This window comes from Vombatus ursinus, unplaced genomic scaffold (genome assembly GCF_900497805.2).
Source record: "Vombatus ursinus unplaced genomic scaffold, bare-nosed wombat genome assembly UNPS02014778.1, whole genome shotgun sequence".
Classification (NCBI taxonomy): domain Eukaryota; kingdom Metazoa; phylum Chordata; class Mammalia; order Diprotodontia; family Vombatidae; genus Vombatus; species Vombatus ursinus.
The window spans coordinates 5670489-5694484 of NW_020954556.1; the positions used below are offsets into that span (position 1 = coordinate 5670489).

The 23996-nt window shown below is 39.3% G+C and overlaps 1 protein-coding gene across 2 annotated transcripts in view; it reads left to right on the top strand.

Moving 5' to 3' along the window:
- The first annotated feature begins 16110 nt into the window (after positions 1 to 16110).
- The window catches only part of PLAT (plasminogen activator, tissue type), a 40120-nt gene continuing 32234 nt past the window's right edge, over positions 16111 to 23996 (top strand). Inside the window, exons 1-2 of one of the 2 annotated variants that reach the window (XM_027865598.1) lie at positions 16130 to 16208; positions 19197 to 19290. The gene's annotated coding sequence lies outside the window, so the exon portion shown is untranslated. Of the gene's footprint in view, positions 16209 to 19196; positions 19291 to 23996 lie in introns of both variants that reach the window. The other variant, XM_027865597.1, reaches the window with a different exon arrangement.

Consider the following 23996-nt stretch of genomic DNA (forward strand, 5'->3'; position numbering starts at 1 on the left):
TGAGAGATTGGGTTTCTCTATACACACTCTTAGTTCTAGGTTGGCAGCCAATTAAGACTTTTCTTCACCATGCACGCAGTAAATGGACAGGAAACAGTCACAGAACCTTCTCTTACTTGTCATCACCATTTTGCTAGAAGCTGGCTCACCAAATCCACCATATGGATTAACAGCAGGCAAAACCACCATGCATGCTCTGAGGACTAGATCTCCACTGAGCAGTTCTTCCCCCCTTTTGTCCCTCCCCATGCAGAAAAAGGAAGATGTGAAAACCCTGGCTCTTCGGTCTTGATTTTTTTCAGAGAAGTAAGAGAATACGTTATCTTCAGGGGATGGAGAGAGATTGGTATGGGAATTTTGGCATTTAGGATAGAAACAGGGAAGGCTCCTTACCTGTCACCTCTCCTATTCTCCCCTACCTTGTTTTTTTTCTTCAAATGCTAAATCTTTGGGTTCATTTAAAAAATTTATTTAAAAATTCCTCGTTAATGTGACAAGCACCAAATAAAATGAACCTTTCCAAAAACAAAACAGAACAGAAAAAGAAAATTTGTACACAAACTGCAAACCTGACCTTTGCAGTTAGGCAAAGTCTCATCTTTTATTAAAAGACTTCCCCGACCCTTCTTAGTTCTGGTACCTTCTTTCTGTAATTATTTCCTATTTATCCTTTATATAGCTTGCTTTGTATCTATTTCTTTGGATATTGTTTTCTGTATTAGATTGTAAACTCCTGGAAGACAAGGATTTTGCCTCTTTTTGTATCTCCAGGGCTTAGCGTAGTGGCTGGGATATTTTGTTGTTGTTGAATCGTTTCAGCCACGTCTGATTCTTTATGACCCCACTGAGGGTTTTCGTGGCAAAGATACTGGAGCAGTTTGCTATTTCCTTCTCCGGCTCATTTTATAGATGAGAAAATTGAGGCAGACAGGATTAAGTGACTTGCCCTGGGTTACGTAGCTAATAAATGTTGGAGGCCAGATTTGAAGTCAGGAAGATGAGGCTTCCTGATTCCAAGCCCAATGCTTTATCCATTTATATAGCTACCCTAGTGCCTAGCACATAGTAGGTGCTTAATAAATGTTTATTGATTGACTGACCCTTCATCAAATAATAGCTTGTTTTTCTCTCCAAGTATGTGACAAATTCAATATATAATATTCAAAGCTGTCTCTCCTATCTATTTCCTTCTGGCCTTCCTTCTGTTTTCTTCATGCTTCCAAAAAGAAAAAAAGACTTTAATGTCCTTTTCTTTTGGCAACTCCATCATATCTCCTCTTTCTCACATTTCCCCCTTTCCCCCATTGAAAAAAACAAGCAAACAAATTAGGCTCGATTCTGAACCTACTGTGCTCTGGAAGCCATAGTTCAGGAAGGACGTTGCCTGTCTGGAGTGCATCCAGAGAAGGACCTTCCAAGAATAATGGGGAATGTGAAACCATTTTACATTCTAGATAATGAAAACCCTGAGGCTATAGAGACCACTCATGGTCTAAAAGAATGTGAGGTATACTGCAAAGTGGTAGGAGAGTCATCTCACCTTCTCAGATTGCACCAGCTTTAGGTGAAAGATGCCAGGAACCCGTGCACAAAAGAGCAGCCTCTGATATTTTGCTCCTTTCTGCTTGTTCATACGCCCTGTTCTTTGTCTATATTTTATCTGTTTGAGAAGTTGGTACGAAGCCTTCTCATTGGATGGAGGGTTCATATGTGGCCATGTTCACATTGATAATCCTTTTTTTAAATGCTTGATTGGGGGGATTAAATAGCAGCATATTATTGGGTTTCACAGACACTGTGTTCCAGACAGTATACCCAGCAGGCTTGTAAATCTGGTTTTGTTTGCAGTCATAGAATCTTAGAGCTCTTCAATCAGGGGTTTTGAACTTGGGGTCTGGGAACTTCTTTGTTTTGTTTTTTGTTTTAGAATATTTTAATAATTGAATTTCAACATAATTAGTTTCCTTCGTAATCCTATGTATTTTATTTTATGCATTTAAAAACATTGTTGTGAGAAGGGGTTTGTAGGCTTCACCAGACTACTAAAGAGGTCCATGACATGAACAAGGTTAAGAAACCCCACCTTAGAGATACTGTAGTCCAATCCCCTGTTTTGGTGGAATCTGAGGTCCAGAGAGTGACTTGCCCCAGGACCATAGGTCAAGGTAGTGACAAATCGGAAGCTAGAACCCAAGTCTTCTGATTATATCGAGTGGTTTTTATCTATGATGTCCAGAGGAGAGGGGGGCAATGGAGGGATCTGAGAGTTATCTTCAAAGCTTATGCAGGAGGAGAGATGAGGGAACAGATAACCTCAGTTCCTTGAAGGCGAAAGAGAGGAAGAGTGGAATGGGAGTCTTAAGAAAAGAGGAGCAGAATTAGAACAGCTACTGTGGAGAATAGGGTAAATCAATAAAAGATGAATAAAAGCATTGCTCTGAAACAGCAATGGCCCACTTGATACTAATTAGCACAACTTGTAGTGGGGCCAGTCAGCACCCTTTTGTGACTTCCTCTAGAATAGATTCAAGGCTTGGGCAAAGGACAGACTAAGGAGTCATCCGGGATTGAGGACTGGCATGGCAACAGCAGAAGATTAAGAAAACAAGGGATTCGGGGGTGGAGGACAGGGCATAACTGAAATAGCTGCCCACAGGGTCAGGACCATGAAAGGACTGAAGTAAGACCAGAGTGGAGGTGGTAGACTAGGAGAACAGGGAGGGATCAAGGGCCTGGAAGTCCGAAGGGTGGGCTCAGGAAGAGTGAGATCATGGGAGAAATGTCGGGACAGGAAATTGTAGTCAGAGTTCAGGACCTAGAGAGCTGACCAGTTGTAAGTGATGGCAAAGTGTATAAACTGATCCTTATCACTGTTTAATCGACAAAGAAAGGGTCCTTGAGCAATCCTTCAGCAGGAGCTTCAGTCGGGGAAGGATGGCTTTCTTCACTATGGTTAAATATTGTCAGAAGTGGAGTGTGAGTCCTGAATCTACTTCCCAATTGTGTAAATTTAGGCATTCACTTCTCCAAATGTATTTTTCTTACCTTTAAAATAAAGGGTTGAACTTCTAATTCTAATAATATATGAAACTATGAGTCTATATTTGAAGAGTTATCAACTTTAAAAAGAACCAAGAATTACTCTTGCCTTCAAATTACAGAACTGGGGTCAAAAGATTGGGGCCAATTTTGATTCAATATTAGGAAAAAAATTCCCCATAATTAGAGACGTCCATAAATGGAACAGGCTACCTCATTGGGTAGTAGGTTCTCTATCATTGGAGGTGTTTAATCAGAGACTAAATGACTACCTTTTCAGGGATGTTTTTTCAATCACAACTTCACTAAGACTGATAAAATTTTCATTTCAACTATGCTTTCCATGTCAAGTCAAAGTTCATAAGTGCCCCCACCATCTACTTTCCCTTCTATTGATGATTGCTAGAGAAAATCAGAAATTCAAGCAGATTCATCAATCCAACAAACATTTATTAAACACCTAAGTGCCAAGCACTATGCACTAGGAGATTTACAAAGTTTAAATGAGATAGTCCTTGCCTTCATGGAGTTTACAATCTAGTGCGACCTTTAACACATATGCAGATAACCAAAATACTTAATATTACATTTTAAGTGCCTAGAGAGATGTAAAACAAAAAGCGATATGAATCTCCAAGGAGTAAGTTACTATCAACAGTGGGGTCAGAAAAGACTTCATCGATGATGTGACATTTGGATTGGGCTTTAAATGTAGGACATTCTGGGCATAGAGAACAATGAAAACAAACTCATGGAGGTTACTAAACATAGCATAAAATGTGAATGAGGTGGAGGGAGCGGCACAGTTTAGTTGGAGTATAAATTGAGGGCTACAATATTAGCTAAAGTTTTAAAGGTAGGGAGGTCCCAGATTGTACAAATCTATAGTGTGAATGCTAACTTCAGACAGACCGACCTTGCTCGGCATTCTTTTTACTAAAATTATAGCCCTGTCATTTTAGAGCTAAACAGGCCTTTTAATTATTACTTATTTTAAAATTAAATTAATATTTAATTAATAATTTAGCTGAATGCCTTCATTTTACAGATGAGAAAACTGAGGTCCAGCTTGCTTGTTTGTCACTGTGTAATTTGTTCAAGTTTTCACATCTAATTTTCACTAGATGGCCTAGTCACAGGGATGGGGAACCTGAGGCCTCGACACCACATGTGGCCCTCTAGGTCCTCGGGTGCAGTCTTTTGACTGAGTCCAAGTTTTAGAGAACAAATCTTTTTATTAAGTGGATTTGTTTCCCCTTAAAGTTTCCCCTCAAATTCTAATCTCACTCTTCCCCATCCCTCCCTGACTCTCAGCAGATGGGTTGGTCTTTGAAATTATTGAGAAAGTCAATGCCTTTTGCTTTGAGTTTCGGCATCTTCCCTCCTTTTTGTCTCTAATACTTCTGTCTCTATAGTAGGATCTTAACCATTTTTGTGTCATGGAGTCCTTTGGCAGTCAGTCAAGGAAAGTCTATGGACTCCTTCTCAGAATCATGTTTTTAAATGAATATTTTTTTTTTAAATTTAAGATTACAAAAGAAACTAATTATATTGAAATAATTATTAAAGTATTTTTAAAAACTAAGTTCACAGACACCAGATTAAGAACCCCTTCTCCACACCCTGTCTATTCTGAGAGAAAGTGATGACCCCTTTCTTTTCCAAAGTCAGTTAGTTCTCTATTGACCACACCACATTGCAGATGACCATTCTTCTCCTGGCAAAGCTTCTAATCCCCTTTCAGAGTGTGCTCATTCTCTCAGTTATTTCCAGTCATAGGGTAACAGACCAAGAGTTGAAAGCGACCTTAGAAGCCATCATGTCCAAGTTTATAGATGAGGAAACTGAGGCACAGAATGCCCAAGTGACTTGTCCAGGTTCACAAACTAGTGTCTGAGGTAGGATTTGAATCCAGGTCTTCCTAACTCCAGGTACAGTATTTATCCATGATGCCAGGTTGTCTCTCATTGCATCTTCAATTTCTTTCTCAAGGATCTTTTGCCTTTTTCTTCCTCTATGTGCCAGTTTGACCTTGCAACCTCCTTAAGGTAACCTTTGATTTCTTTCCTTCCTTTCACTGCCATGCTTCTTGAATGAACGATCCCCATCTGTTGTTTTCATTTCCCATCCAACTATTTCATTTTTACTTGTATATGGTCCTCACTGCTTTCCTAAAACATGCCATGACCTCCTAAAAGTCAAATCCAATGTCCATTTCTCATTTATATTTTACTAAGCCATTTGACAACATTTCCTACTCTCCCTACCTCTCCTGGCCCTTCGGAAAAATCATTGACTCTTTGTTCTCACTGAGAGTATTCTATTATGATTCTTTTCCTGCTTTTCTGAAGGGGCCCTGGTTTTCTCTCCATCACTGAGTTCTCCTTCCATCCTTAGATGTGGGCATTTCCCTCAGGATCAGTCCTTGGCTCTCTCAATGCCTTCTCCCTTGGCAATTTTATCCTGTTCCCTAGCTTCAAAAATCCCAGAGTCTCAGAGTTGGAAGGCACCTCACAGGCTATGTATTCCAAACTACAACTGAACAAAAATTCCTTCTATAATGTCCCCAACAAATAGCTCAGTCTTTAATGCCTCCAGGAGAGTGCCTCCAGAGGCTACCTATTCCACTTTAGGAAAACTCTAATTATTAGGAAGTTTTTTTCTTTTGTCCAACCTAAATTTGTCTCTATGATGCTCCCACTTAATGCTGCTAGTTCTATCCCGTGGGGGACAGGTAGAACAAATCTGTTTCCTCTTCAAAGTGACAGTCCTTCAAAAACCTAAAAATGGCCATCATGTCTTTGCTCATCTTCCTCTTTTTCTAGTCAAATGTTTCCAGTTCCTTCAAACAATCTGTATGTGTTATGATGTTGAGGTCCTTCACCGTCCCTATTGTCCTCTTCTGTATGGTCTCCAGTTTATCAATGTCATCCCTAAAATGTGGTATCCAGAACTGAACACAATACTCCACATCTTATCTGACCAGGGAAAAATACAGGGGACTATCGCCTTCTGTGTGATGGACACTACACCTATGAATAGTGGCTCCTCTTTCTAGACACTATGACACAAGGCAACCCAAGATTGTATTAATTTTTGGATGGCCATGTCATAGTTTTGATTCATTTCTATGAGCATGACTGCCAATTATATGTTTCTTTTGATTTTTCTCATTAGTTCCCCATCTTTCTCTGCCTGCTAGATGTCTCCACTTCGATGTTTCACTGAAACCCCAAACTCAACATGTCTAAAATCAGATTCATCATTTTCCTCCTTCTCCACCTCTCAGACCAGCTCCTCCTCCAGTTTTCCCTGTTTTTGCTAATGGTACTACTATTCTCCCTACCACCCAGGCTCCAAGCTTCAGTCACCTTTGAATCTTCTTTTTCTCTCATCACTTACATCCAATCAGTCACCAAGTCCTGTCAATCTTTCCTTTGTTATATTTTCCCAGTCTTTTCCATTCCCACTTCTAATTCTGTAGTCCTTAGCATCTCATGTCTGTATACTTCCCATAAAGTCCTAACTTAGCTTGCTGTCTCTAATATCATTCCATTCTGTATAATGCTATCTGCTGATTCCTCTTAAATATGATTTTCTCCTTCTCCAAATTACTTTCGTGTTCAAAAGCCTTCAACTGCTCCTCACTGCCTATTAGATCAAGTTCAAATTCCTTTGTCTGACTTTCAAAGTTATATTCAAACTATCCAAGCTTATTTCCTACTACTTATATTCTTAAATACTTAAATTCAGCTTACATTCATTCTTATTGCTCCTTAAAAGGAGCCCTCTATTCTGATTAATTCCTCTTGGCCTCCTAGCATCATCCACTGGGACAGCAGAGGCTAGTGGGAGTCCTAAGTGAAGAATCTTTCCAATAAGCTTATCATAATGGAACACATACTCTGAGGTAACAAGTCAAGTCCACAGAGCATGGCTACTATATCCCCTCAAGGCTAAGTTTCCTTAGGCCATCTGAACGCTCTTCTTGTCAACATCACTCCAGTTTATCTAAGGACATTTCATAATTATTCTACAGTGTTTGTTTAATTGATTGAAACTTCTCACCTTGTTAAGATATCAGAACATCTTACATTAAATGGAGTAAAGTGATTTGATTGATTTTACCAACACAGTTATAGAATATGGGGACCAGAAGTAGAGGCTTCGGATCCTGGTAAAAGTTTCTCTTGGAAAACAAGGCAGAACAGTCAAGAAACTTTTCCCAGGGTGCCTTCAGATCATTCTTGTTAAGAGTGTGTTAGAGGTCCTGGTTAGGCATAAATTAGAGATCTACTAAGACTCTTCATGTTTCTCTCTCTCTCTCTCAGTAAATAGTGTATTATTTTTCCAATTTACATGTAAAGATAGTTTTCAACATTCATTTTTAATAAGATTTTGAGTTTCAATTTTTTTCTCCCTCCCTCTTTCCCCCATCCCCAAGATGGCAAGCAATTTGATATAGATTATACATGTGCAATTATATAAACATATTTCCACATTAGTAATTTCATAAATGGAGGGAGGAAAGTGGGGAGAGTATACTCTGAGCTCTTTTCCAAACCAGGAAAGAATGAAAACAAAAAATCTAAAAACCACCTTTTTCAGAAGAAGAAGCATTATCAACAGAGTAGAAAGAAAAAAGAAACAATACACAGATACCATTATCAACCCTTTAATGATTGTTGTTGCTTAGTTGTTTCAGCGGTGTCTGACTCTTCGTGATCCCATTTGGGATTTTCTTGGCAGAGATACTGGAGAGATTTGCCATTTCCTTCTCCAGCTCATTTTACAGATGAGGAAACTGAGGCAAACAGGGTAAAGTGACTTGCCTAGGGTCACACAGCTAGTGAGTGTCTGAGGCCAGATTTGAACTCAGGAAAATAAGTTTTCCTGACTTTAGGCCCAGCAGACTATTCACTGTGTCACCTAACTGCCCTTTCTTTCCATGATAAGGATGTCCATAAATGGTTTATGTACCAGCCTGCCTTTTTCTGTTTTAGTGTGTCAACTTGCAAACTTTCGTTTCTTCTTTGTATGCTCGTTAGATAGTTATACAAAAGACAATTATAAATATACAATAAACATAATTATAAAGTATCTTCTTCAAAGACCATTCTAATTTAATGTGGGAAAGATTGGCTGATGGGGAAGAATACCACCTGCGGTCCTTATCCATTTTTGGTCAGAAAATTAGATTGACCTTACAAAATTTTTTTCTTGCCCTTGTTGTTCAATTGGACCAAATCATCAGATCATTGAGAACTCCTGAAGTTATGGTCCAAGTAGTCCTTTGGGTCCTGTTGATATATTCTTAACTCTAAGCTCTCTGGGCCTCGGTTTCCTCATCTGCAAAATGAGGAGGCTGGACTAAATGATTTCTCAGACTATGAGACTATGAGTCTCAGACTATGACCCTATGATCCAAATCAAAGCTATGGACAGATTGAAAGTCACTCATGAACTTGCATTAAGATGGCACATGTGACCTTTACAATATGATTCAGCCCATCAGACCACTCTGCCACTTCAATTAAACAGGAAATGTAGACGTACAGACAGAAGGGTTTCCTATGTGGGAAGCTACAGAACAGCTGATGAGCTCCAAAAGAACTGGTGTAAGCCCCACAATTAGTAAGCTCCAGAATTAGCAAGCTCGTCGTGAGAAGTACTATCAGATGAAAATTGGTGAAAGGGAAGCATTGAAAGGACATCAGTTTAAAATAGTCATCATCACTTCCTTGGGGTGAAGAGGGGGGAGCTAAGAAAACTCACACCAAGGTTCATTCACTAGGCAAAAATTCTTGACACAGGAAAAAGGCAAGAGACATAGCTTCCTGAGATGCTCCGGTGGAATGATGAATGTGGGTAGAAATAATGGCTCCCTTGTCGCCATCTATCTGCTTACAGTCTGCCCTACTGCTTTGACATCTTTTACTGATATGAACTGCCCACTGCGTAAGCCACTACGCCCTGGGCCTGCTTCCCATATCAGAGGTGACCTCACTATCAAGATGAGATTGGCTTTGGCAGCTCTCCTGCTGGAGAACTTTTTGGCATGAAATATGCTCTAACCCATGGAGATTTGCCAAGATACTGCTCTTGCTTAGTTTATCACTCCTAATTTGACTTTGGTTACTGCTGGTGATTTTTTTTTTCTTTGTTTTTTAAATCTTCAAAGAAAATTACCCAAAAAGCTATGGAAAAAAAGTAAATAGGTGAAACCCTAGTAAAATATGTGTTGTTCACTTAAGATATGTATGTCCATATGGGTTGCTTATGTGTGGTTCAAGGGAGGTATTGATAGGTATGGTTTGAGGTCTAGAACACACCTTGAGGAGAGCCAACATGATAGCTGAGTGGGGAGGGGAGATGGAGAGGCAAATAAGCCAAAAGGATAAACCCTAAAAAGGATAGCAACCCCACAACAAGGCAAGGTAAGGATTTATAGAAAAAAAAATTTCCTGGCCACGAGGATTGTAGGAATACATAGAGGAAATGAAATAAGAGATACAGAATGGAAAAACTAGGGAGGGAAGAATAGCAAAGAAAATTGACACCTTAGAACACATACTGGAAAACCTTACTCAAGAACTGAATGCCTTGAAAATTAGAATGGGCTAGACAAAAAATAGTGACTCAACAACACAAGAAACATTTTAAAATGCAACAAAAATTAATGGAAGAAAATCTAAGACATGCATTAAAAACTGCTCACCCAGAAAACAGATCAAGGAGAGACAACTTAAGAATAATTAGACTTTGAAAATTATGATCAGAAAAAAAAGCCTGGACACTATATTTCAGGAAATTAAAAGTGAAAATTACCCAGAACTTTTAGAATGAGGGGATAAATTGAAAAATAAAAGGAATCTACTAGTCACCTCCACAAAAAAGCCCAAAATGAAAACTCTCAAACCAAAATCCAGAACTTCGAAGTGAAAGAAAAAATGCTACAAGCAGCTAAAAAGATGTTCAAATACCAAGGAACTAGAGTAAAGATGGCATAAGATTTAGCAGCTACTAATTTAAAGATGAGGGGGGCTTGGGATATGATATTTCACAAGGCAAGAGATGAAAGTTTACAATCAAGTTTCCAGTGAATAATGAAAAAAAATGCAAAAAAAATTCTGATAAAACTAAGCATAATTCTAAAAGGAAAAACAAGCTTTTAGTAGAATAGGGGATTCCCCAGTATTCTTTATGAAAAGACCAGAACTGAGTAGATATTTGGAAAGATAAATGTAGGTGTGAAGATAAACATAGAAAGGTACATAAAATTTATAATTGAAAGGGTATTTTTTAAGGATGAATTGCTTATGTGTTATTAGGGTATAATAAACAAATGTCTTCTCAGAACCCAAATATCTTTAAAGTTAATAGAGACAAGTTGAAAAGGTCTGTAGGTGGTTTGGTTTTGTTTTTCTGATTTTAGAAGAATATAAAAATAGGAGGGACAAGGTACTATACTAGGAAGAAAGGAGGAAGAGGGGGAGGGAAATCACTATTGCATAACAGAGGTGTATGAAATGAAGAATATATAGCTCGGGAAGATGAAAGAGGGGAAATGGGTATCTCAGGAACCTCACTTCCATTTGAATTAGATAAAAGAAGACCCCTCCCCACTCAGTCCCATCAAAACACATTGAAATCTCAGTACAGAAATATGTTAAATTCAAAAAGGAAATAGGATAGAACAGGAACAAGGGAGGAGTAGAGAAAGGCTTGAGAGGGAGAGCAAGATAGGTAAAGGGTTAGTCATAAACAAAACAATCTCAAATGTTGGAGGGAAGAACGGGAAGGGAAGATTTAAATGGTAAAGAAGAAAGAGTGAAAAAGATAGGGGTAGGGAGAAAAGAAGAGCTAAACAGGGAGGAAAGAGACTGTTTCCTAAGATCACAAATGTCAGGCATATTTCCTCTCTTTTAACACCTAATTATTTCTAAAGAGGGAGGTGGTAGTAAAGAGAGGGAAAAGTACAAGAGGCAGGGTGGAGGAAAATATACAATTAACAATCGTAACCATGAATGTGAATGGGATGAACTTACACATAAAACTGAAGAGGATAGCAGAATGAATTAGAAAGCAGACTCTGATAATATGCTGTTTGCAAGAAACACTTGAGACACAAAGATTCTAGCAGAATTAAAATGAGGTGCTGAAATGCAGTCTATTAAGCTTCAGCTGAACTCAAAGCAGAGGTAACAGTCCTGATTTCAGATAAAACTATGATAAGTACAGGAAAGATAAAAGAGAGAAGCAGGGAAATGATGTTATTCATTAATCAATATCAATACTTTATAGATACATGTAATACCATAGTATCAACTATGAAATAGAAGAAATAGAAAATACTATAATAATGGATTTTAATGTGCTTCTTTCAGACCTAGACAAATCTAAACAAAATATAGATAAGAAAGAAGTTATAAACTTGAATAGAATTTTAGAAAAATTAGAGATGATAGATCCCTGGAGATTACTAAATAGGAATAGAAAAGAATTTACCTACTTATGAGCTGTTTATGACATCACTACAAAAATTGACTATGTTTTAAGTTATAAATACTTCACCAAAAAAAAGAATAAAAAAGTATAAATACTAAACATCATTTACTGTTGACAATGCAATAAAATCATATTAAATAAAGGTCCCTTAAGGAAAGAATTTAACCAGGTATGGTGGTATATGCCTATAATCCCTGCTGTGAGGAGGTTGAGGCTAGTGGATAGTTTGAACTCAGAGCTCTGAGCAGAAGTAGAGTTTAAAATGAGTTTAAAAGTGTACACACTAGCTCCAGCATAAGGATGGTAAATCCCTGGGAGTAGAGGGCCACCAGACTGCCTAAGAATGTATGGACTGGCTCAGGTTGGAAACAGAGCAGGTCAAAGCTTCTATGCTTTTCAGGATTGCAACTGGTCTCATTAGTGGTTGCTGTGCTTCCAGCCAGGGGGAGCTAGGAAGGCTTAGTCGAAAGAAAAGAAGGAAAGAAGGAAGGAACATAAGAAAAGCTTTACATTATAGACTAAATAACATAATTCTAAAGAACTGGTGGGTCAAAGAACAAATTATAGAAAAAATAGAATATTTTCATCAAAAAAATTATAACAATGAGACACTGTACCAAAATGTATGGAATGCAGCTAAAGTGATTCTGAAGGGAAATGTCATGTTTCTAAATGCTTTCATTAACAAAAAAGAAAAAGAACAAATCAATGAATTGAGGATACAATTAAAAAATCTTCAACAACAGCAAATTAAAAACCGCAAACAAAATAGCAAAGTAGGATTTTGAAAATTAAGCAGATTAATAAAATTCCTAACAAAACTCATGACTTAAAAGAAAGAGATTAATGTTCATATAAACATAATAGACTAACAAAAGAATTAATAGACTATGTAAATAATCTAATCTTGCTCTGCCATCTTGGCTGTGCCCGAATAATCTAATCTTAGAAAACTAAATCAAATAAGCTACAAATGAACTCCCAAAGGATAAAAAAAAATCTTTAGTACCAGATAGATTCAGAACTCTATGAGGCAGTCCAATGTGACACAAATTGTTTACAATAAGAAGACAAGAAGATGCCCTTCCAATCTCTTTCTATGATGCAAATATGGTCTTTATACTTAAACTGGGAAGAGACACAGTGTAGAAAGAAAACTATAGGTCAATATCCCTAATAAACCTTGATATGAAAAATTTTAAATAAAACATTAGCAAGTAGGCTACAATAACATATTGGACAGATTATACACTATGATCACATTGAGTTTATACTAGGAATGCAGGGTTGGTTCAACATAAGGAAGATTACATACATAATAACTTATGTTAACAACATATATAATAAAATCTGTGTGATAATATAAATAGTTGTGAAAAAGGCTGTGACAAAATCTAATACTCATTTCTATTAAAAACTCTAGAAATTATAGGAATGAATATACTTTTCCTTTACTTATTAAGTGTTACAGTTTTTAATCTAAATCCAAGAGCAAACATTACATGCGATAGAGAGAAGTTATAGATCTTTCAATAAAGCAAAGAAGTCCATATCACCACTACTATTTAACACAATGCTAGAAATGCTAGTTATAGCAATAAGACAAGAAAAAGAAATTTAGGGATTAAGCATAGACAAAGAGAAAACAAAATTATCAGCTTTTTTGTAGATGATACTATACTGTTCTTAGAGGATTAGAGAGTCAACAGAAAATTAATTGTCATTAAAAAGTTTTCCTTCCTATCAAGTCCAAATCTGCCTACTTGTAACTTCTACTCACTGGTCCTAGTTTTGTTTTTAGGGATCTCATGGTATAAATATGATCTCTCTTCCTTGTGTGTAGATAAAGATTTAGGAAAATCCATTCCAGAAAGACACTGACCAGATTTGAAAACCATAAAGATCCATTCCCCTCAATGCCAACTGACTACCAGAATAGCCTACATAAACTCCAAAGTCAGATGCTATTTTCTCTCTTCCTCCTCTGTCTAAAGCCACCCTGTCACAAAACTCTTGGTTTACCCACTTCTCCTCTCCTTCAGGTTGCTGTAGACATGATGTCATTTCTTTTTCAGATGATTAGGGTCTGATTTTAGTTCTGCTTTCTAATGCCATGTCCTGCTGCCTATTTAATTGATAACTGGGGCCCATCACTGTTAGTTGTTCTTCAAGATGTTGCTCTATGACCATGACTCATGAAATCTGCAGGGGGAAGGTCACGGAACCGCAGAACTAGGGCCAAACCTGGAGCTCTTGAAGAGAGCATTTCCTTTCCAGCTGCCCTTTGTCCTAGCACTCTTTAGGATTCTATTAAGTCTTGCTCATAACAGTATCCTTGATTATTTGAAATATGTATTGTCTGACCCTGGAGAAGTCATTCTTTCTCATTGGGGATTTGTTTCCAAGATCACATAGTCCAGGAAGGGGTTATGTCGACATACTACAAATCATATATAGAGTGGGTGCTTGGTTCCTATAATTTTTAACCTCTTTTTGCTTATTTTTGCTTTCCTCCCACATACTCTGCCATTTCAACAATACAACAAATTTTTTTTAAGAGATCTGTAATTTCATGGATAAGCAATAACACAAAAAGGTTTTTTGTTTTTTTTTTGGTTAGGCAATGGGGTTAAGCTAGTAAGTGTTATGTGTCTGAGGCCGAATTTGAACTCAGGTCCTCCTGAATCCAGGGCTGGTGCTGTATCCACTGTGCTACCTAGCTGCCCCCCAAAAGTTTTTTTTTAAATGAAATTGCCTTGGACTGTGCCTGAGTCAAGCTTAATTTTAATTTTTTCTTCTCCTCTCTCCATCTTTGTCACACTTAAAAGCAGGATTCATTTCTATCAATTCAGTAGCTAATAATTCAGTATTATTCTAAAGTACTCCTGGAATTCTGCTGGTGGTGGGGAAAACCACCTCATATTCGTTGGAATTTGAGTAATTCCCTTTACTGGTGTAGCCAATGGAGCTGCCAGGAGATCTAAATGAGCAGCATCAATTAAATTCAGTTCCACAAACATTTAATGAACAACTTATGGGTGTGAGCACCGTGCTAGGCCCTGGAGGGGGGGATGCAAATTTTAGATGAGACATCAGTCTCTGCCTTCATCAAGCTCACAGACCAGTAGAGAAAATGAGACACAAACGCAGACAATAGTAATACTGTAGATTACATGATAAGTGCGTTAGAGATATATAAGATATGGTGCTATGAGAAGTCTCAAAGAGAAGGTCGTTGCTAGCTTTGTGGAGAAGGTGGCATTCAAGTTGGGCTTGGGTAAGACAGGACTTCAGCAACTGAGGAAGGGGAGGGGAAGGCATTCTAAGCATGGGAAAAAACATGAACAAAGGCATGGAGGCTGATAGAGAAGAGCCCAATTTGTCTGGAGAGTAGAGGTGTGGAGGGGAGTTATTAGACAAAGCTAAAATGATGGTTAGGTGTCAGGTTGTGGTGGGCCTTGAAGGCCAGTTCTTCTAATCTCCCAAGTGTTAGGGTTACTCAGTAGACAACATTCTCTCTTATGCAAATAAATGTGTTAGCTCATCATAGCTCCCCATTTCTGATGGCTGCTCCAGCTTGCTAAACACCTTCTGTTCCAAGGTGCCCCCTTTCCATGATGGCTCGTCGCAAGCAGGCCTTGCCAAATGGGCAAAGATGTCTGCTTCGACAATTTTCTTCATCCCTTTATCTCTCCTATCTCCCCTTTCAGGGTTCCTCTCCTTGAGCCCACCCCTCCAGTCCCTTTGCTAGTACCAGAACAGGCCCCTTTAGGCTACTGGCTGATAACAGAGGTATTCGTGTTTGTGAAGCGAAATTCTAGAAACTTGAAAAGCCTCCAACAACAAATGGAATAACTCAAGCAGTGGCGTTTTAGGCACCATGACGGAAGGTGGGGGATACTTTGGGGTGGGGACCTTGCTTTAGCCATAGGTGACTGGCAGCGTGGTGTAATGGAAAGAATCCTAGGCCTGGGTGGTCCTGCCCCCTGAGTAATGCTGGGCAAGTCATTTCCTCCCTCTGGACATCAGTTTCCTCCTCTGCAAAATGAGACGATTGGGACAGATGACCTCTAAGGTGCCTTCCAAATCTATGACTCTGTGGCAGGACGGCATTTCCCAGCTGTCATCTGACCATTGGCTGCCCCTCCTCTTGGTGGTCTCATTCTTTAGCTCCATCCAGCCTTGCTTGCTAGCCTATCCTTGAATTGGTGGGCCTGCACCTGTCCAGCCCTTCCCATCACATGTCAATGGAGGCCAAGTAACTGCAGTGGGACCCCAGGTTTGGACAAAGAAACTTCCCTGTACTTGTTTATTTATTTATTTATTTACTTAGAAATTCAAGTGTGTCTTTACAAAATCAAACCCAATGAATAATACTGGGTGGCTCAAGGCCAGCCAGGGCTGGCTCTGTTGACTATCTCATACTTCCTCCCCCTCCTTAGCAAAAAACAGGCCCGCCCCAGCTTGCCTCCATCACTCCAGCCTCTCCATTGGGCATTCTCCTGGAAGAGAGAAACCCGCCCACTCCATGCCACAGACCCCACCTCTCTCCCTGGAATTTAAAGGAGCCGGGAGCTTTTCAGGGAACTCACAGCTGAGATTCAGCCACGAGCCTGCAACTTGGGAGAAAGCCCTTGGAGGGGTACAGAAGACAAGGAGAGGTAGGTCGTATATTGGCCCGTCCTTCCACTGGCTGTCAGCCGGGCTCCTCTTTTCCCTTTGTTAGGAGTCCCAAGGAAACTCCAACAATGAAGGGATTTCTGAAAGTTAGTATTAGCTTTGCACTTTGGGCAGAAGAAGGATTGAAGTGGGACTTCTTTCTTGCAGCTCTCACCATTTGCCCTGGGGCTTAATTGAAATGTTGGGGCCCCTGTAGGGGTAACAGAGAGTGCTGTTTATATTATGAAGAAAGGAAGGAAGGAACATAAAGGGAGAAAGGAAGAAAGAAGGAATAAAAGAAGCCAGTCCACAACCTTCCAGTTCTGGGGCATGGGTAGGGAAGTTTAATGGGTATAGCCCTTGGGGAAGAAACCTCTGGTATACAGAGTCAGGAAAAAGTGAAAAGCGGTATGCAAAAATGGTGTGAAAACATCTGATGACTAATGGACCTGAAGTCATCTTCCTCTGACATTAGTATGATGCCAGTTTACCTGTCCGATGCTGGCTGGGTGGTTCCTAATTAGTAGATGGAATTAGAAAGTAAAGGGGGAAGGGGAAGGTCCCTTTAGCATGGTTTGAGTTTCCTGCTGAAGTGTTCTGGGTGAGGGTGACAGGGCTGGGGGTGGAGGAGTGGGCAGGAGAAACGGTCTGCACACACAAAGACCTCTGTGCTCGGGTCCTCGGATTTCCTCCTTATGTTCCCTACTGTTTTGTCCCAAACCTCCTTACCTGGCTGATGATAAACAGAGTCCTTAAAGAATTTTTTTCTCCAATTGTGGAAGCAAAATAACAGGATGAATGGCCTTTAGTCATATAGCACTTACCCCTGGAAGCCCATAAGCCTCTGTAGATTTTCTCTCGGGTAATCTTTCATTTTCTCAACCTCCCAAGGAGGAAAGAAGGAGGCAAACATACTATGTGAGGGCTTCTGAGGATCGAGACACTGAGAAGATCTTGGATCAATGTGTCAACACTTAGTTTAAAAAAAAAATGCTTCCTGGTGGTGCATTAGCAAGGATACCTTGGCTATTGAATTGTAAATAGCACCATTCCTCCATTTTGTGTGGGCTAGCCTTCCTTTTCAAAGATGCCAGCCTGAGAGTCTCTGAAATTTAACCCAAGCAAATAATAGCTTTCTTCAATCCCCATGGCTCATTCCTAGTCCTATCTCCCCTAGGTCCATTCAGTTCATCTCCAAATGCCTGGAGCCAGTTTCTCCAGACACTGGAGATGATTCCTCATTTGTAAGTATGGCATTTGTGGAAGTGACCTGTGCTCCTCTGGGACACAGCGCAGTATCATCTGAGATAATAGAGAGAGATGCTGTTTCAAGGGCATGAGATATAGACACAGCCAGGCACAGCAGAACCTTAGGAAGGGTCTGACTCATTAGCTTGTAAATTCCTGTAGGCCAGAGGAGCCTTACTCAGTAAATGAATGTTGATTAATTGAGTAGGTTATAATAGTGTTATCAGCTCTCTCATTTGGTGGTTAAAGCATGATCAGCTAAAGTCAAGTCTACATGATGCCAAACATCTGGGGAAAAACTGAAGAAAGAGATTAATTCTATAATTAGATTCAATGTATTTATTAAGCATCGGTTTGAAGTGTACGGCAGACAGTTGGTGATGAGGTATTGGAGCTCAGGAGAGAGGAATGAGGGCTGGATATTTAAATTTGGAAGCCATCTGTACAGAGATGATCTTTGCATCCATGGACACTGATGTGATCACCAAGACAAAGAGAGTAGAGAGAGAAGGCACAGGACAAAGCCTGGGGGTACGCTCATTGATGGGGTAGGACACCAATAGGCGCATGCTGCCAAATGGCAGTCTTCTCTCCTCCTCAATCACCAAAAAATATACTTGGCCCGTTCCCCTACCTGAAAGTTTTCAGTTTCTAGCCTGCTCAGAGTGGCGAGGTGACTTGTCCAAGGTCATATAGGTTGTAAATATCTTAGGTAGGATTTGAACTCAGGTTGCCTGACTCCAAAGCCTATATTCTTTCCATGATTATGCCTCAAGATCGGTACTTGGTTTTGTGCTGGTCCACATTTTTATCAGTGACTTGAATGAAGCTTATCTAACTTATGAAATTTTCAAATGGTACAAGACTGGAAGGAACCAATACTTGGGTAACAAGATCAGGATTCAGAAAGATCTGGAGAAGCTAGAGCAATCAGTCAGTCAATCAGTCCATAAACATTTATTAAGTGCCTACTCTGAACCAGGCACTGTGCTAAGCATTGGGACATTGGGCCACATCTAATAAAATTATGTTTAATTCGGATAAGTGTTGGGTTAAAAAAATCAAGTTTACAAGGACAAAATATGGGTGTCATGACGAGGCAGCAATTTGTCTGAATAAAGTCTGGGGATTTTAATGGATTGTAAAGCTCAATATGAATCAATTTATATTGCCAAAAAAGAGTAAATAAACAGCAATGAGCAAGCATTTTTAGTGCAATGGGCATTTTTAAAAAACTTGTGCCATCTTGGGTTAAACTAAGAGATGCACGGGGCCCAGAACTAAGGATGTAATGAGTCCTGCCATACTCTACCTTCATCAGACCATACTCGAGGTGTTGCCTTTAGTTCTAGGCATTCCATCTTAGTAAGGATAGAGTGAAACTGACAAGAGTTTAGAGGTGGGCAACCTGGATGGCAAAGATGCTTGAGATTGTGCCATAAAAAGACTGGTGGAAGGAAGTGGAGATATTTTACCTGGAGGAGAGAAGGATGAAGGAGGTATATGATAGCCATCTTCCAGTATTTGAAGACTATCCTATGGAAGAGTAATTACATTTTTTGTGTTTGCTCCCAGAGGGCAGACCTAGGATCAATGGGCAAAAGTTTTAGAGAGGAAGGTTTAACTTGATATGTGCATGTATCCCTATCTATCTATCTCTATCTATCTATCTATCTATCTATCTATCTATCTATCTATCTATCTATCTATCTATCTATAAACAAACCTCTCTGACAATTTAGAGCTGCCCCAAAGTGGATGGGCTGTCTGTCATTGGAGATAGTGACTCCCCTTCCTTGAAGGTCTTCAAGTAAAGACCTGCTGACCACTTCTCAGGTATGTTGTAGAGGGCATCCTTGTACAGATGTCAGCTGGATGACCTTTGAGGTCAACTCTGAGATTCTGTGATTCTTTAGCCATGTACAAATGATGTTTCTAAGTTTGTCCAACTGGGAGGACATGGAATTAACTCAAGAGTTCCTGTGTGTTCCTTTGAAGGTACACAAGTTGTTTTCAATCAGAGCTACGTAACAGCAGTGAGTTTTCTACTATCGATCATACTCATGTTGTCAGGAGTGAATAGAGCAGAGCTTTTGAATTCAGATAAGTTCTTTATATGACCTCAAATATTTGGATATATGCCAAAAAATTTTTTCCTTTTTAATCTGTTTATTTGGCCTTGTGTAGACCAAGCCAAAAAATAAATATGCAGAATGGATTTTAACTGAAAACCCAACACTTCTAATGACAATAGAATAAAACTCTTACTACCTATTTGTTATTGAGTCATTTTCAATCGTATCTGACTCCTTCTGACCCCATTTGGGGTTTTCTTGGCAAAGATACTGGAGTGGTTTGCCATTTCCTTCTCCAGCTCATTTGACAGAGGAGGAAACTGAGGCAAACAGGGATAAGTGACTTTCCTAGGATCACACAGCTAGTAAGTGTCTGAGGCTGGATTTGAACTCAGAAGATGAGTCTTCCTGACTCCAGGCCTGGTGCTCAACACACTGCACCCCTAGGGGCCTCTAAAGGTGTTTAAGTTCCACTCTAATACTTTGTTAGTTCATGTTATTAGACCGTGTTAATAACATCATCATTATGATGATAGCCAGCATTTATATAGCACTTTAAAGTTTGTAAAGAACTTTATAAATAACATCTCTTTTGATCTTCATAACAACCCTGGGAGGTAGATGTTATTACAATCTCCATTTTACAGATGAGGAAACTGGAACAGACAGAAGTTAATGATTTGTTCAAGGTCACACAGCTAGTTATGTCTGAGGCCATATTTGAACTTGGGTCTTTCTTACTCCCAAATCCAGCTAGGACTATTTGATAAGCCCTACATGGAAAAAAAATTCTTTTCTCAGTCACAGAATCTGCTTCTCTCCCTTAGCAACATGAGCCTATGATTATTGTTGGTCTCATGGGAGACCAGGTGAAAGGATGAAGATGGTTTATCAAGAGCTATCATCATTATTGGAGAACAGTACACAATGATCTAGACTACTTATACTACTGAGTGGACTGTTCATTTACAAAAGACAATAAAATTTTATTGATTTCATTAATCTGAATGTGAAATAGACTTCTCTGGAGATAATCAAGTGACTAGGAACAAGAATGATTAGTTAGTTAGAGAGTAAGGTCTGAAAGGAAAGAGGAAAAATGTTCCCTTAGCCCTAGTCCTGACTTGGCCTAGTCTTGTCCAGGCTAGCATAATCTAGCCTGGCCTAGCATAGCCTAACTTAATCTAATTAACTAAGCATGGCCTACCTCAATATAGTGATGATAATAATAGTTGACACTTACTGTACCTAACAGTTTAAGGTTTTCAAAGCACTTTAATTCATTATTTCCTTTGAGCCACACAACAATAAGTGCTATTATTCTTCCCATTTTACAGATGAGGAAATTGTGCCTAAACAAGTCAAAGTGACTTGCCTGGCTAGTATGTTTCAGAGATGGGATTTGAACCTGAGTCACCTGTCCAGGCCTAGGCTGGTATGGCTTAACCTAGCATGAACCTAGCCCAACCTAGCCTCTCAGAGCTCAAAATGGCCTTAGAAATCACCTAGTCTAATCCTTGGAACTTACTGTCAAAGAAAAGGAGGTCTGGTCATATAACTGGCTGGTAGAAGAGCTGGGACTAGAACGTTATTATATGTTAATAGATAGGTACTTAATTGCATAAGGATATACTGCTAAAATGTACCCAGCTATAATAGTGCTATGGATTATCTGCATGACACTTTTCTAATTGGATGAATTCAGGAATTGTCCATAAGGCAGCTGAAAACAGAAAAGAGAGAGGACTTGGGCAAAGTATGCCGAAAGTATGCTCCTGATTTATAAATTTACATAGTCGGAGAAACTTCGGGCTTGTAGGTTGTGGATAGGATGAACCTGGCAATCCACTTCGAATTGTAGCTCCTTCAAGGGGTCCGCCATTTGCTTGAGCTGACACCAGAGATAGAACAGAACTCCTCTATAGTGGACGATGCCTCGACCTCATAGCAGCACACAGGTAGCAGGGATTCTAGTCTGAAGTCAGTCAACAATTTCCTAAGTGTAGGGAATCCTTGAGGATTCCAGAACCGCATTGCCTCTTGAAGGCTCTCCGGGTATCTCTTAGTTCTACCTGTTGACTTTGCTCCTTCCCCCCGCCCCCAATAATGTACCATCCCCCAAGGTGTTTGCTCTGAACTGCCGCCCTTACGTGTGGGCTCATTTTTACTTTGCTATTTCAGAGAAAAACACTGAGCTACCGGGCACCTCTTAGGAGATGGTGGTTTTCGGTACACTGGTCTTCATTACAAGGGAGTTAAGAAATAGAACCTTTCATAGCTTAAGCTGAAGAATGACTTCAGATGGGTATTTAAATCCTTTTGAGTGGTGGCAGGTTTGTTAGACATCAGAGTGGAGAGACAATATATCAAAGGGAGATCTAAATTCTTTTCCTTTGGAGAGCCTCAAAAATAGCTAGGGAGGGAAGGAAGGCAGATTACAAATCTGGCCACAAGGTATGGATCATTAAATAAAAAAAAAAAGACCACACAGGAAATGTTATTCTTCTCTTCTCTTCCCTGCTTGTTATGATAATAGGAAAAGGAAATGTATTATTTTTGCTTGGTTATAGCTAAGGTTATGCCCAAGCCAGGGACAGCCATCTAGGCCACAGAAAGGAAAGATGAAGGTGTTTTTTGGAAAGTTCCCGTTTCCTTATTTTCCAGCCTCACATTTTTATTCATGTAAAGTTTTGTTTCCAACCAAGCCTGGCTATATTACAGTCCCTAAAATGGGTCTTATCAGGGGTGAGATTCTAGAAAAGTCAGCTTCTCGTTCTGGTTTCTTCTTGTAATTGAAGGTGACCACTTAAACTTTCGATGTCCAGCCACTCTCTAAGGCTGTAAATTACAGAACAGTTGCAGACCTGCACTGGTAGTGGGGGAATTTTCTTCCAGGAAAACTTTCTACATGGATGAAATCATAGATCCAGACCGCCTTCCCCTTCCTCCCCCTCTCCCCATCCCCAAAAAAGAGATTGGACACAAGGTTATGGCACATGTAGGGCAAATACCTCTGTATCAGAATCATAGAATCAGTGAAAAACAAATAAAAAGCCTATAAAATCAGGCAAAGGTCCCTTCCCTGAGCAGGAAACAAAATTACTTATAAAAAACTCTATGAGTGTAGACCACTGGTAGGCAGTATGAGATAAAGGTTTATTGGATCAATAGAACCAGTCACAAATTGATACAGAGGATGTAGGGTATTTGAAGGTAGTAGGAAATATGCCAATCAACTTTTTGCCATTAACTGATAAACATTCTTTGCAACTTGGAACATATTAAAAACCAATTCTGCGGAAATTTGTTTTCCATTGCACAATTACAAAATTAGAGCCGGAAGGGAGTTTAGAGATCGCCTAATCTAACCCGCTCATTTTCAAAGGAGGCAGATGAGGGTATCTGGCTTGAGGAACAAGTAAGGACTTAGGGCCAACTCTTCTGACTCCAAATTCAGGGATTTCCTTCCACTGAAGCCCTCTTCCTCCTTGCACATTAGCCATACTTCAGTGTGACATAGTGGAAGGTGAGTTAAAAAAAAAAGGGGAGCTCATGTTACCATACTATGAAAAGTTTCCGTTCTCTATTTCCTGACCGTCCAGCATGGAAACTTGGAAGCAAAATGGAGCATTGTTGTATTATTGGGTATTTCATTTCCTGGATTTTGCCACTTGTTTGGGAGGGTGGAGCATCCTTTAAAATTTTTTAAAAAGCATTTTTATTTAAAGTTTTGAATGCCAAGTTTTGTCCCTCCCTCCCCTCACTGAGACAGTAAGCAATCAAATATAGGTTATACTCATTTTGTACAAGATGGCTCAAATAAAAGAAAAAAAAATGAAAGAAAGTGGAAAATAGCATTCAATCAATATCAAATCTTTCTCTGGAGATGGATAGTATGCTTCATCATTAGTCCTTACATCATTGTCTTACATCATTGTATTGCTGAGAATAGCTAAGTTGTTCACAGTTCTTCACTGAATGGTATTGCTGTTACTGGGTACAACATTCCCCTGGTTTTGTTCACTTCACTCAGCATCAGTTCATGTAAGTCTTTCCAGGTTTTTCTGAAATCATCCCGCTTGTCATTTCTTATAGCACAATAATATTCCATTAAATCATATACCACAATTGATGGGTATCCCTTTGATTTCCAATTCTTAGCTAGAGGGTGGAGCTTCCTTGAAGAACAATAATTATTATTCAACAAGAATCCTATTTGATGGTGTTTTCAGGATTTATTTAAATTCCAACTTCAAAGTTAACATTTCAATGAACAGATTAACTAGAGTTTTCAGAAGGAACTTGGATTGTTAAATTCCTCTTATTTTGGATTTTTGGTGTTATTATTGGGACCAGTCCATTTAACTAGCTTAGGCTAGTCTGTAATCATTTAAATAATACCTCATATTTTTATAGCATTTTGAGATTTGGAAAGTATTTTCCCCATGATATCCATTGTGTAGTAAG